Source organism: Protopterus annectens, chromosome 11.part0 (assembly GCF_019279795.1).
Source record: "Protopterus annectens isolate FY-2018-M chromosome 11.part0, PAN1.0, whole genome shotgun sequence".
NCBI lineage: Eukaryota > Metazoa > Chordata > Ceratodontiformes > Protopteridae > Protopterus > Protopterus annectens.
Window position 1 is genome coordinate 1,436,991,540 of NC_056745.1, and position 14,426 is coordinate 1,437,005,965.

Genomic DNA, 14,426 nt, shown 5'->3' on the forward strand with positions numbered 1-14,426 from the left:
CCCCCATACATACAGTGGGGATGGTGCCATATATGTGTGGGCTTCACCTACACAATACACGTGTGCCCATATTCACTCCAGAGGCCAGTGTATGTAACAGTCATACCTCTCAACCTGGAAACATCAGAAATCTGCCCAAGGCCCATGGAAATTAAATAGAAATATGTACGCTGATTAACATCTAATTTGCATACATAATTACATAGCCCCACCCACTCCAATGGAATTGTGGGATACCAGCTTTCAAATGCAAACTGAAGAACAGACAACCAAAATATGGCACCATAGTCCCCCTGCAGCCATTCCAATATCCCATTACCTGGCTACTTTGCCCCATTTACCATAAACACTAATGTGTGCATACTGCTTTACTTCTACAATGATTATTTGGATTTTATTTTTACATTTTGCAGCATAACAATGCACAAACACTAACAGACATCTGCTAAATAAAGCAATACTGTCTCACAATGAAAATAGACTTGGCATTAAAACTTCTCTGCCCTTGAAACTCACATTCATTGAAACAGCATTGAAACCCACACCACATCCAAAGAAAATGCATCTGGCCAGTGGTGGATAAAGATTACCTTTGGCCTGTTTTCATATCATTTCCCCCTTGCACACAAAACAGGAAACATACATGTGTTCTTTTTTTTGATACACTTTCCTGACTTTATTAAGTTGTATTCCTTGTATAATACAGCACACTTGTTAGACAGGCCACATTTTAAATTTATTGTTTGAACATCTTTTCCAGTAGGCTGTACTGTAGGCAATGAAACATAATTCATGAACCAATAATGACAAAATTGCCCAGTTCAGAGAATTTCCATCATAAAAGCCTACTTCCTCACCCACACTATAACTAGAATGACAGTAGTGTAAGCCATAGGCATCTTGCACAGCTTCTCGCACTTATTTTCATTTTCAGTTGTTTTGGGGGGGGCAAAAGGTCAAAAACCAGGGACACATTTTAAACATTGCTTGTATAATTTTGGAAAGTTGCTAGAATAAAGTAGTATGTTCTCATCATGCAGTTCACTGGAAAGTCTTGAACACAGGACCCTATGCACTACAGTCTGAGCAACATACCACTATGCCAAATCAGTAGTTTCCTGAAAAATAGGAAGACTGAAACTTAATGGCTGGCTATCATTTAGTGAATTCATTTCTCACTTCTCACCATAGCTCTCAACCTCATAGCACAAAAATCCTGGACAAACAAAGCCAATAATGGGGAATACAAATTCAGTTCTCACTTCTCACCATAGCTCTCAAATCTTAGCACAAAAAATCTGGACAAAGCTCACAAGTGGTGACTAGGGACTTTAGGCTCTTATTACCCTGTACCCAAAGTATAGGGTTTGAGCCTGAATAACTCTAGCCACCAGGTGTATTAAATGGGGGCAAATTTCCACTGTCTGTAAGATACCAATATTTTTATCAATAAATTGTAACTGGGTCATACTGTAATTTAGCAAAGCATTGTTGTTATATGTGGCCAGTCATGTATCACTTAATCAAATGCTTATTTTTCTGATTAAGCACTTAAACTAACACAGTAGGAATTTCATCTAGAACAACTGGGAGAGAACTACTGAGTAATGCCCCGAATCATGATTTATGTTACTAAGTTACATCTAGTAGTCTCATAATCACCTCACATGGTGCTGTGTATTTGATCAACTGCAGTGATACGGGCTACGCTTGTTTCAGTAACCAGAACAATGTCAGCAAATGGATAAAAGATAATTTTATATGCACACAAGATGCACCTTACAAATATACCTGACAACCGGTACAGGTAAATAAAGAGGTAGCTATCCCAGAGAAGCAGAGGCTAGCTGGTGTATATTGGCTAGAGACTGTACAGTATGTGGTACTGCCTTATTTCACAACACTATTTTATTTTCTAAAACCATTGTTAATGTCAAGCAGTGGTTTGCAGGATTTAGAGGTGCACACTTAGAGGTCAAGAATGTTGCTTGCTTTCCCTTCTGTTTAAGAGTAATGTTTTCATTCAGCTCACTCTGAAGGCTTGTTCTAGAAAATGCTACATTTCAGCAGGTTATGCCAGCTGGAAAAGCAGATGTATGTGTGGCTGTTAAGCTATTTTTCACTATGTAGCAAATTAATTAACAGAAAAGGAGTTGAATTTCTGCCATGGTGCTTATTGCAACCTTTCAGTGTTGAAAGGTCAGTGATCTTCTCCAACTGTAGTCAAAAAGTACCATGAGATTGTGGGATAAATTCTAATTGTATGTGCTGATAGTAACCTGAGAAATACATTGCTGCCATTTAGGTTTCTCAGTAGTAGCTGTGAATCACAGTCCTTTTGTCTACTGCTGAAACTGAAGTGGGGGCTGAGCTACACTTGAAAGTTGCAGGAGAGATATTCCCCTGTTCAACCCATTTGAAGTTACCACGTTTTGTTGTTTACCAAGAATGCTGCAGCCATAACACATGAACCTCAAAATGTCCATATGTGTACCTCATGCAGCATACGTATAGTTTTTTTTTTTTTTTAATTTGTTCTTGTTAACTGGGTAACCTATTGGACTGACATGCCCCTTTTCAGGGGCAGCCAAGGACAACTGCCCAGATAGGTGACTTGCTCAGAGTCACACAGTTTGCAAATGGAAACTGAAGGACTTGAACTCTGGGCTACAGGATAAAGCTTGTTAACACTTTGTAGCTTTAACCATCTGGGCTGAATTAATAAAGCTTATGAAAATCATTGACTCAGTGGGTCTGAAATGGTATCAACATTTTGAAGATTTTTGTGCTTCACAGTCTTGTGTTTCTTTAAACACACACACACACACACACACACACACACACACACACACACACACACACACACACACACACACACACACACACACATACACAGACCATTTTCTTACTTGCTGAGACTTCTTTCTGCCCAGACTGTCTGACTCCTTGCTGCCGTTCGTCGATAATGTTCCCCAATGTATATAACATAATCCATTACAAAAAAGAGTGCTGCTGTTTGCCGATAATCCTTCTCACATTTGAGCAGCTGGAAATGTGTGCATGACGTGAACTACTTGAGCTCAATGCTGACAGGCTAGTAGCCCTGACAGAGCTGACGTCATCGTGCACGTGATGATGTCAGCTCAAACAGCCTGGAAATTCAAAAAATTGAAAAAACAAAAGAAAAAAATCAGAGAAGAAGGAGTGCCACTCGGGAATCATGACACCCCTTCATTTGGACCCCAAAACTTGGTAAAAACCCAGTAATTCAGTATGGTTGGCACGTATGGTAACAGTGGTATATGGCCCTGTATTATTGAGTTTAGGGGGGGATGCATCATACATAACTAGGCTTTTACAAAATGTGGGGGTATCATGGTTGAGCTGCTTTAGGGTATTTGGATGTACAGTACCATACATGTCACCTGCCTTGACATTACTTACATAAAGTGGGTTACTGCAGGCCTACTGCCTCCTGCCATACAGACTGTTCTGTTTGCCAGTGTGCCTGTGATGGTGCAGTTATGCCTTGTTATGTAACAGTTATATCCCACTTGGTCAACTGAAAGCTTTACCACCTAGTGATTGTGTACAGAGTGTAGATAGAGGCTGCTGGACTATACACCTGCATCACTTACTGTTGATTGTGTGGTATCCTGTGGCCCAGTCTGTCTTTACTATTGTACGATTTGAAGGGCATGGCCTGGACCAAAACAGCTGTGGACATTTCCAGACTACTGTATTAGTATAACTGTTTCACAGTTGCATTACTCCGTTGATATGGATGTCAGTGTCCGAACAGCTATATGACATGGCATATAAATCTGTAATAGTACACAAATAAAGGTATTCCATTTCTGCAAACCTGTGTGTGGTGTTTTATCCTATGACCTCCCTGTGGGTATATGTTGCAGGCAACGAATGTCATTTGTAGGGGTGGCTCATCCAGTGTCCTGTTGTTAGGGTGTTAACTGTAGCCATAGCGGCTGTACCATATTGTGTGCACCCACTACATAAGTAGCTTACTGTACATATCTTTGTGTGTGTATGTGTAGTCACATGTATATCTATCTATCTATATATATATATATATATATATATATATATATATATATATATATATATGTGTGTGTGTGTTTGTGTATCTGCATATATGTGTCTGTGTACATGTATCCTGGGGATGTTGATAGCTTCCACATTTTACATTTCTTATGGGAGCCAGACTGTACTGCATGATATGTCACCAATAGCAGCCTGACATCATACAGGTGGGATGTAGTACTGTTAACATCTTGTGCCCATGTCGTGTCAGGTCCTGGTTAATGGATCTGCAACACTTAGTAGTGTATTGCAGGGCAGACGTGTTTGGCTGTGGGGGGGTATGCCTATTCGTACAAGACGTATATTGTTTGCAGCCTCTCAACCCCATTAACTGTACATGTGAACATATATGTTTCTGTTAATCTATCATTGCTATCTACAGATGTATGGCCATATATACCTATATAGATATATATATCTGCTTACATATATATATATATATATATATATATATATATATATATATATATATATATATAAAACTATGTCCGTATATACCTACACAGATATATATCTGTGTACATATATGTAACTTGCGGTGTATATGTAGACATATAGGTGTAGACATATATATGTGTCGATGTAGGCATTTGCATGTATATATGTTCATATATATTTATATATATGTATATATGCCTAAATATATATGTATATATATATATATATCTACATATATAGATATGTTGTATCTGTTTAGATATTAATATATTTACACACACACATACATCTAAATGTTGGTATACATTCTCTGTACTGTTGCATGACTGGGCTGGGTGATATGTTTCTGAAAACATCAGATTTATGCATGTCTGGCATGGCTTAGTGGTAAATCACTTTGTCTATGGTGTGCAGAGTCCTGGGTTGGAGCCTTGCAGAGGCTGTTTATTTTGTTGCTGAGCAGGACACAGGCCATTGGATACAGAGTGATTAAGGCACTTTAAAGCAGTTATAAGCAGGTTTGTGTGGGTTTGCGCGGAGGTAAGCACTGCTAACTTCCAGTTACAGTTTCTTATACTCAGTTAGCTTCTAAATTGCTTAATCTGTGTAAGCAGTGCTTACCCCCATGCAAACAGGCTTAGACCCTCTTACTGCTGCTTAAAAGTGCTTACTCCCACTTACCCCCGTGCTAATTTCTTTAAAAGAAAAGAAGAAAAGTGTTGACAGGAAAGTGGTGAAAAAGGGGCACAAAGACGGAAAGACAGTAGAGAAAATAGCTAGGGATGTGCAAGAAGGGTGTAGGGAAGGTCCATAGCTGCCCATTTCTTTTACAGGAACAGATGTGCATATACACTTAATTTGGAGGTATATTTGGACACTCAAACTCCTGGGAGAGGGATGAGGACAAAAATAATAAGTTGTGATGCCAGTTAGACCAGATTACATGTGTCCAGTGTCCAGGACATGTGCGAAATGGACAGCTATGTAATGGGCGAGTTTTTTGTGGGAACAGATTGCCCTTTTTTTTTCAAGTGAGAGTAGGATGTTGGGGAGGGGTAGTAGGTATATTTCCGGAGGTAGATTGGGTAGGTTAACAGACAAGACACACAAGCCATATACAGGGGTGGTATATGACACATGTGGAGGGTAAACACATTGATGGGGAGGGGTGTTGGGATATCGGAAGCCCACAAGCCCCCTAGTGGTAACATTGGTCACCACTGCACCTTTACAGCCCTGAAGATGGCTGTGCTGGGGACTGAGCTGCAGAGCTAGGCTGACTCTCTAATCGTGACACACAGCCCTTGAGCTGGTGTAGAAGATCACAGAACTACTCGTTGATCGCTCTACGCACCATAACCCCAACCTGGCGATGGGTAACAGGTGCCTGTCTGTGCCCACTCCCAGGGGGGGTGAGCCCCATCCCCTGAGGCGGTTCCACCCGAAGGTGGTGCAGGGCCAACGGACAGGGAGGTCTGGGGTTGGGCCCCAGACATGCTGGTGAATTGTGCCTTGACCAGCTTAAGTGGGACAGGTGGGTCCGCTGGGACCGGCCTTCCCAAGCATGCTATAGTGTTTGGATTTCATCATCATGTATGGGTTAGTAATAGTCAACACATTCCAGGATTAGGTATAACAGCTTGCATGGTTATTCCCATTAACCCAGACACCAGATACGGAACAGATGCATAGCAAACAAAACACATGCATATATGGGACCACAGTGGTAATAAGAACATGCAGGTAGGTTGATGGCACCATGCCAACAATGTTGGAATAATTCAATATGGCACATGCATGGGAATCATTAAAATATTTATCAAACAATTGGACATTATCAGTCAGTGCATACCAGTTGGGGTGGGTATGTTGATTATTGTTGAATATAAGGTGGGGGGGATGTCAATTAAGTTGCATATTCCTGTAGTCCACATTACTTTCCTAGTCAGTGCTGTTATCTGTACCTTACAAGTCTTACTACACTAACCTATAGCCTTATTTTGTGATATAGCTGTCATCATCATTACACATGAACCAGTTTTACCTGCAGTATACACCTCTTACCTGGAATACCTGTGGTGGGAATGTTTGTTAACACTGACTAACTGTGTGTACACATACACCCAGATTCTGGGTTGATGTTTTGCACTATGCTATCCAACTCTTTCTGCACAGAATTTGGCCATGTGTTGATCACATGCTGGTGTGCCTGGACATATCTAGAATATTGCCCTTTTCCACCTTTAGTGACCTGACACACACATATACATGCTTTCTTACGCAGTTATATTATGTAGCACAGTGTGGGTGACAGTGACCGGTGATACCTTATTATTCAGAGTAACTGCAACACTCACAATCCCCTACAATACCAGGGTGGACAGTACCAGTACAGGTTACATTGGTCTGTATTTTTCAGCACAGTGTTCATATACAACGTACCTGTGGGAGCAATGTTTATTAGCACTGCCTGACTGTTACCACACAAAGTTCCAGATTACACATTAGTATTATGCACAAACATCTCACTCTGTTACTGTACACACTCTGGTCACAGCTTGACAACATGGGAGTGTAGATAGGACATACTTGAAATATTACTCTTCTAACAGTTTTTGGGGTTGCTACAGTGATTGGTGTGTTCTCATGATGGTTAACAATCACTTGTATTCCCTGTTTGCTGGTTACACAGCTGGGATCATCCCACAGACTTACCAAGGGAACAGGAGGACAGGCAGCAGATATGGGCACATATACTGGACATTCTGGCCTCATATGTACAGTTTTGGGGTATGAATCTGTATGCAGTCTAATTCCACTCCCAGGATTCAGATCATGGCTGTGTTTGCTACAACTTAAACACTGTCCATCACAGTTGTGTCTGCTATATTGATATTGCTGTATATCTCCTATCTGCTTTCTGTCTTATTAATCCCCATGTGCTTATGCATTCTGACCTTGTATAATAACACTTTTATACAGATTTCCTACACAGTTATGTGTTGTAGGACTGTGTGGGTGACAGTGATGTGTAATACCTCATTATTCAGAGCAACTGCATATCATTCTTGTATTTCTGGGCACAGTGTTGGTATCTGACAAACCTGTGGGAGGAATGTTTATTAGCACTACCTGAATGTTCCCACACACAGTACCAGATTCCACATTACTATTATGCACATACATCTCAGTCTGTTACTGTACACACTCTGACCACAGCTTAACAAGTTGGGGAGTAAATGAGACATACGTGGCTTCTTAGTCATATAAGGTATTGGGGAGTTGCTAGTGTGCCAGGTTTGTTGTCATAGATGTGTGTCAATCAGTTGTATTTCCTGTTTGCTGCCTATACATCTGGGATCATCCTACTGATTTCCCAGGGGGACAGTTTGATAAGCAATAGACATGAGCCACTTTAATAGACATTCTGGACATATCTGTACAGTTGTGGGGTATGATTCTGCTTGCAGACTACAACCACTGGCAGGATTCAAACCGTGGCTGTGTGTGCTAAAAAAACGACAGTTCACATCTCAGTTCCATGTGCTACTCAGTTTTTGTTGTCTGCACTTTCCCTGTTTACTGTCTGTGTGTCTCTCAGTTGTACTAAATGGCCTCTGGGGATTACACCTGTCATATACAGGCATTCCTACACATTCAATTTATGGTGCATGGTGTGGGTAACAGTGCTTAAAACTACAGTACTATTACATGAATGCAAATCTATATTACCATATGATACCAGAATATACACATGCAGTCCAGCAGTTAGACCTGTTTTGTCAGGATATTGCACTTGTATTGCCATACAAACAATATGAGACTCTTCCTGCCATATTCTCTAGTGTATGCAGTACTTGCCTTGAACAATACAGGTTTTATACTAGCAATTAATTTACTACTACTTTTATTTTTATTTCCTATGACAGCAAAAGCATGACTATTACTGACCTGCCTCACGTCGCAACCACGCCAGGTGGCTGATGTGAGCCTCCTGGTTGGTGGCCCGCTCCGTTGTAGCTGTGGGGGACATAAGAAGAATATTTAGCCATAACTATCCATGATATACCTGAGCTGGCACTTATTATACACATACTGGGGTGATACACACGTCTGGAACATCCCCTGATGCTCTAGCCTCTAGGAGCCACTCCTCCAAGAGGTCCCCCTTCCGACGCTTCAAGTCGGCATAGTGGTGCCTGACCTGCTCACCAGTTCGGGGTATGCCTGTGGCACTGGTGAGGTTGCGGGCGAGACGGTCCCAGGCCTCTGCCTTATATTGGGAGCCCTAGTACTGGCCCTGCAGCAGTCTCTGTGCATGGTCTTTAACTAGGAGTCCTGCCATGACCTTGGACTCCTCGATGCACCAGCACTGCAACCGGAAGCACACTCCTTCTCCCCTTACTGCCATAGTGCCTGCAAGGGGAAGCTACAACCAGTTATGAGCTGTATTCCTGCCTCTTGGGTTTAAGTAGGGCTGATTTCCCACACTTTTTCATGATTGGCCGGTTTTGAAAATGCTTAGTTATGGGCAAACCCGCTTACCTAAGGTTGGCATTGTTTAAAGGGGTATACCACTGGGCACAAAGAGTTAGCTGGTCTACACATTGCTCATACCTCCTAAGCTGGCCTGTGCAATGTTTAGCATTGCTTACATTAGACTTTGCATTATATTTCCTTTTTGGCATTGATTTCTTATTCATTGCATCTTATATATCTGCCTGGTATCCATGATTATTGTGTACATACACTCTATGGGGTCCTTGTGTTTTATTGGGGACTTCAACACTCTATTACAATTACACCTCACTTCTGGGCTTACTACTGTACTCCATTTCATATATTTATGTTATGTAGTGGGTTATGGCACATATGACTGTATACTGATGCCTTTCACAGGTTCAGTTTGGTTATACTATGGTGAGGACTTGTTTGCTACTACCTCATTCTTTTGCATTTCTGTGATGGCTTGGTGGATAACTTCTGGGACTATGGTGTATAGGGTCCTGGCTTTGAGACTTGCATGGCTGTTTGTTTTTTTGATGGGCAGAACAAGGGCCATTGGATACAGAGTGATTAAGGCACTTTTGAACAGTTGTAAGTGGGTTTGTGTGACAGTAAGCACTGCTAACCTACCTTTACATCTGCTTACAGAGAACTAGCTTTAGAATTGCTTAACCAGTGTAGACATCACTTACCGCCATGCAAATGGGCTTAAGGCCGCTTACTAGTGCTTAAATATGCCTACTACTGCTTATTTGTACTTAGACCTGCTTACTAGAGCCTTATTCATTATGATACTGACACCTCACATGTGCATTTACTGCAGTACTCCAATTCATAAATATATGCTATTTAGTGGGTTATGCAACAAAAATATTGGTCATAATGTGCTTTGCCTTGTAAAATGGAATGTGGTGCAGTGGGACTTGAACCGGGAATGCCTTACTGCCCACTACACTGTTGCAGTGCTGCTTCATTTGCATATATTTTCCTTGTTATCCTCTTCAGCCTTTTAAGCTGCTTTAACTGTAGCTAAGCAATGGGCACATCCGCACACCTATGGTTAGCTGTAATCGGATTTAAAAAAAAATAGGTTTCTTCATTTTATTTATATGTACTGTTGGCTGTTGTACACATGGGGGACTGTTGGTGGGAATATGTGGACACCTATGAGCGGTCTCGCTCATTTCTTACCCCTTTCTGCTGTTCTACATTGTAGGGGGCATGTTTATTCTGAGAGCTCTCCTCTCAGACACGCCCTCTGCACTCTTACATGCTCCATGTAAGCCTAGAAGCTCGGGAAGTGCGCATCATTAATATGAATGGCGCTGCCGTCCTGCTCCTAACTGGTCGCTTCCGTGCAGGACTAATCTAGTGCTGCACAGAAGTTTAGTAAATCCAGGGGCAACATGCAATTAAATTGGAATCAATACTTTGTTAGGTTTATCTGTGCAAAGAAGAGTGAGAAAAGTGATGAGTAGTTACACATCAGTTACCCAATATACACCATGGAGAGTTAAGCAGGAAGAGTTTTAGCAGGAAATCATGATTGGGTGTGGGTAATGTTTGATTTGCCCATGACTGTTGTATTTTGGTAATGAGGACAAAATCCAAGCAAAGCCAAATGTAATTAAACTAAGTATTACCTATATCCAGTGATGTTTTTTGTTATTATATAATTCTAGTTGTTTTGTACAATATCATGTGTTTTTATTTTTATTTTTTTTAATTTTGTGGGATTACCTGTGTTTTCTTCCACATTACAATAATAACATAGTTGTTTCCAGTTTTATGTTTTCTATTTATTTTCCCCATGATTTTATTTCAGCTTATGCATTTTGCTGTTCAGACTTAGTTTTCCTTGTTATTGACCATTAAATCATGTAAAAGAAAGGAAAAGTAGAAAAAGGAAGCACAAACGATCTTATTATTATTTTATGTTCTTCTTTCTTTAATGTCACTTGTTGTATTTGTTTTATGTATAGTCATAAGGTAAGTATTGTTTTTGTGGTATATCTGTAATGAAATGTTGGGTTTATACTTATATTTGCATTCATTACAAGTGCATTTTTTACTTTATATATAAAGATATCTTACGTCAAAATACTACTGTTTAGGTATATGCTCAGTGGGGAATACAGATGCTATATGAATGAATGTCCTTCTCAAAACTGGCTGTCACAGCCTTGTCAGTCCCCAACACTTTCAAAACTAAACTGATATTCAAACAAATAACAGCAAATTCTAAAGACTTGCTTTTATACCTTTAAAGTACTTTTTGCTGTGGAGTAATTTCTAATGTAAGGAGACTACACCCTTAACATGCCGTACCTTAATAACAGTAGAGCAGTCTGAGGAACCATGATCTGTCTCCCGTTTATGTTTCTATTCTACTATTTCCAGAAATGTAATTACAGTCTTCATAATTTCACTGTGCATCTCGCATATACTATGCAATCTGTGTTGGTTATGGCATAGCAACTACACTTCTTCAATGATAACCTGATGTTAGTGTTAACACTACAAATCCAAATATATGCCCATTCTAAACCACCATCAGACACATTGCTAATTTAATGCAGATATATGTTTTTGTTTACTGTTATGTACAAAGACATGAGATGATGTATAACAGACTGGCTGTTTTATGGCCTTTGTTATGCCACTCAAACCATAATCAAGAAGTGCAATTTTTTATTTTATCATGGCATGTGTATGCAATATTTCTGTCATATACCTGACTATGGCTTCATTTATTTTTTCCTGAGAGACAGTCTTTAATTTTTACTTTGTTAAATGTTTCTTGTAGAAAGCAAAATTATATTGATATCAGTGTTTCTCCTCTCTCTCTCTCTCTCTCTACATTTTGATAGCTGTCACTGAACCTGGACCACTCTACCCTGATGTGTGCAGAGAGACACAGTTCATATCATGCCATCATAACACTAATCATTAAAACTAAAATATTATCACAGAATTACATGTGCATTTCTATTTAGCATATCAGCTCGCATCAGAATTATAAACACAGAATATTTCGTATAGCATGATGTTTAGTAGATGTATAAACTAAATTTAATATACTGATCTCAATCTCTGGTCAATGATGTCTTGTCAGTTCAAAATGTAATGACTCTTAAAATTAAGGCACATAGATTCCTCTCAATGCATTTCCTACTATTTTAAATTCACTCGTGTGTGCTTTTAATGGGTTACCTTCATTTCATCAACAGCTCATTTCACTGACAAGCAAATCAGCAAGACCAATTCACTGAAAGTTCATTTCACTGACAGCTCATTTCACTGAAACTCATTTTGTCGACAGTTATATATGGCCTGTTCCCCACTGTAATGCGATCCTGGAGTTAGAATATATAGTAAGGGGGTGTGTGGGGGGCATATTATAAATATTTTAAACTATACAGATGAACACTTACAAGTGCAACGAATAACTGCTTTGCAGAAAACAATATACAACCAAAGTATGTGGGGGACTGTGCCCCCCACCCCCTTACTATATATTCTAACTCCAGGATCACACATGCTATATCAGTAGTTAAACATTGCTCCCAAATAAATTGCCATGACTAACTATCAACACACAGATGATCATGTGTAGTTTATAAATGTTCATCCACGGCATATGTCATAAAAAACACTTTTCTTTTATGGAAAGCTTTTAGAAACCTTATAGAAGGGGTCTATATTACAACATCAAACTCACAGGAGTCCGAACGTCATAATATCGAACCCATATGTTTGAAATACGAAAATAGCGAAGCCACGGAACACTGATTTTTTCCCAGAGAAAAAAATTGGTGGGCTGTTTTCATGGCTTTGCTATTTCCTACACTGTGGTGAGATCTTGGAGTTGGTATATTTAAGTAGGGGGGGGTGTGGTGGGTGTGGAGGGCAAAACCCCCCACATTAGTTTAAGTTTAAAGTGTACATGTTTTTTTTTGTACCGGAACAGTGATTTTTTTTCCCTGGGAAAAAAATCGCTGTTCTGTGTTTTTGTACTTTTTGGGTTTTGAACTTAATGGTTCAGTATTACATCTTTCGAACTCCTGTGAGTTCGACGATATGATATAGACCCTTATAAAAGCACTCCAGTGGCAGTATCCTTATAGGAATCTGTTGCAAGGTACACATATCAGTTCTATGCCATTAGCATCAGTCTGTGCAAGGGTTTTAAGGGGGTTAGACTAATTTGTGAAACACTTATGGGGCTACCTCATGTTGATGTTGTTTCCTGAATTCTGATAAAGAATTTCCTTAGCATCCTTAAAGTTAAAATTCCTCATCATTTCTGGGAAAGCTTACACTAGGATGCTGGGAAGAGCTTCTTTCCAAGAGTTGAACCTGTATTGGCTATTTAACAATAAATAAACGTTTTATCCTTAGATGGATACTGCAAGGACTGCAAGATTTGTCCAGTATACTGTAAGCTGAGTGTTTTTAGGACAAGAAGAAAGCATATGCCTGTTTAATGCAGAATATCTTGTTTGAGACATTACAACCTTGCAGAGTTGAAAGGTCATGGCTGTATGCAGTTTGTTTCCTGCATTTGCAGAGTGAGAATTGTCAATGCACTCTTGATGTGTCAAATAAATTTAAGATGAGAGCAGGGTTCCATCAACGTTGTTTCTTTTCCTACTCAAAATTTTGCTCTAAACAGTATAATTGCATAACTAATGTGGAGTTCTGATGACTATATATATATTTGTACGCGGCTTAGATTTGCTTAGATTTTCACTGAGGCAGCTGAGGTCAACACTGAAACAGGTTTGCAACTGGTGTACTGTATGTCATTTTAGCCATTAAATATAATAATTCAGTCCTTTATCTTGAGTGGTGGTTCTTTGTGAATTTGATGTAAGTTTCATCTTATACCTGGTATTTGGAACTTATTTCTGGGCATTTTTGTTGGCTCTTAAATCTATATACATGCATACATATATATGGGTCTCTATCAGTTGATCAAGTTTTCAGAAACTTGAACTCCATAAGGTCTAGACCATAAGATGTTTTTGAAAACCTGAAGCTTTTAAATAGAGATTGCGGTACAGCGAGGATTGGGAAATTCACCCTTTTCCTTACTGTAGTGTGATCTTGGAGTTGGCATATATAATTTTATGGGGTGTGGGTGGTACAGAGGGACTTGCCCCAATGCCAAAATGTAAAAAAGGTAGATTTCTGTGTTTCCTTTTTTTTTTTTTTTGATGTTCGGGTTTTTGGAAACTCAGTCTTATGCTCTCTTCAATATTTTTTCAAGTTTCTGAAAAGTCGATCATCTGACATAGACCTATATATATATATATATATATATATATATATATATATGTGTGTGTGTATATATATATGTGTGTGTGTGTGTGTGTGTG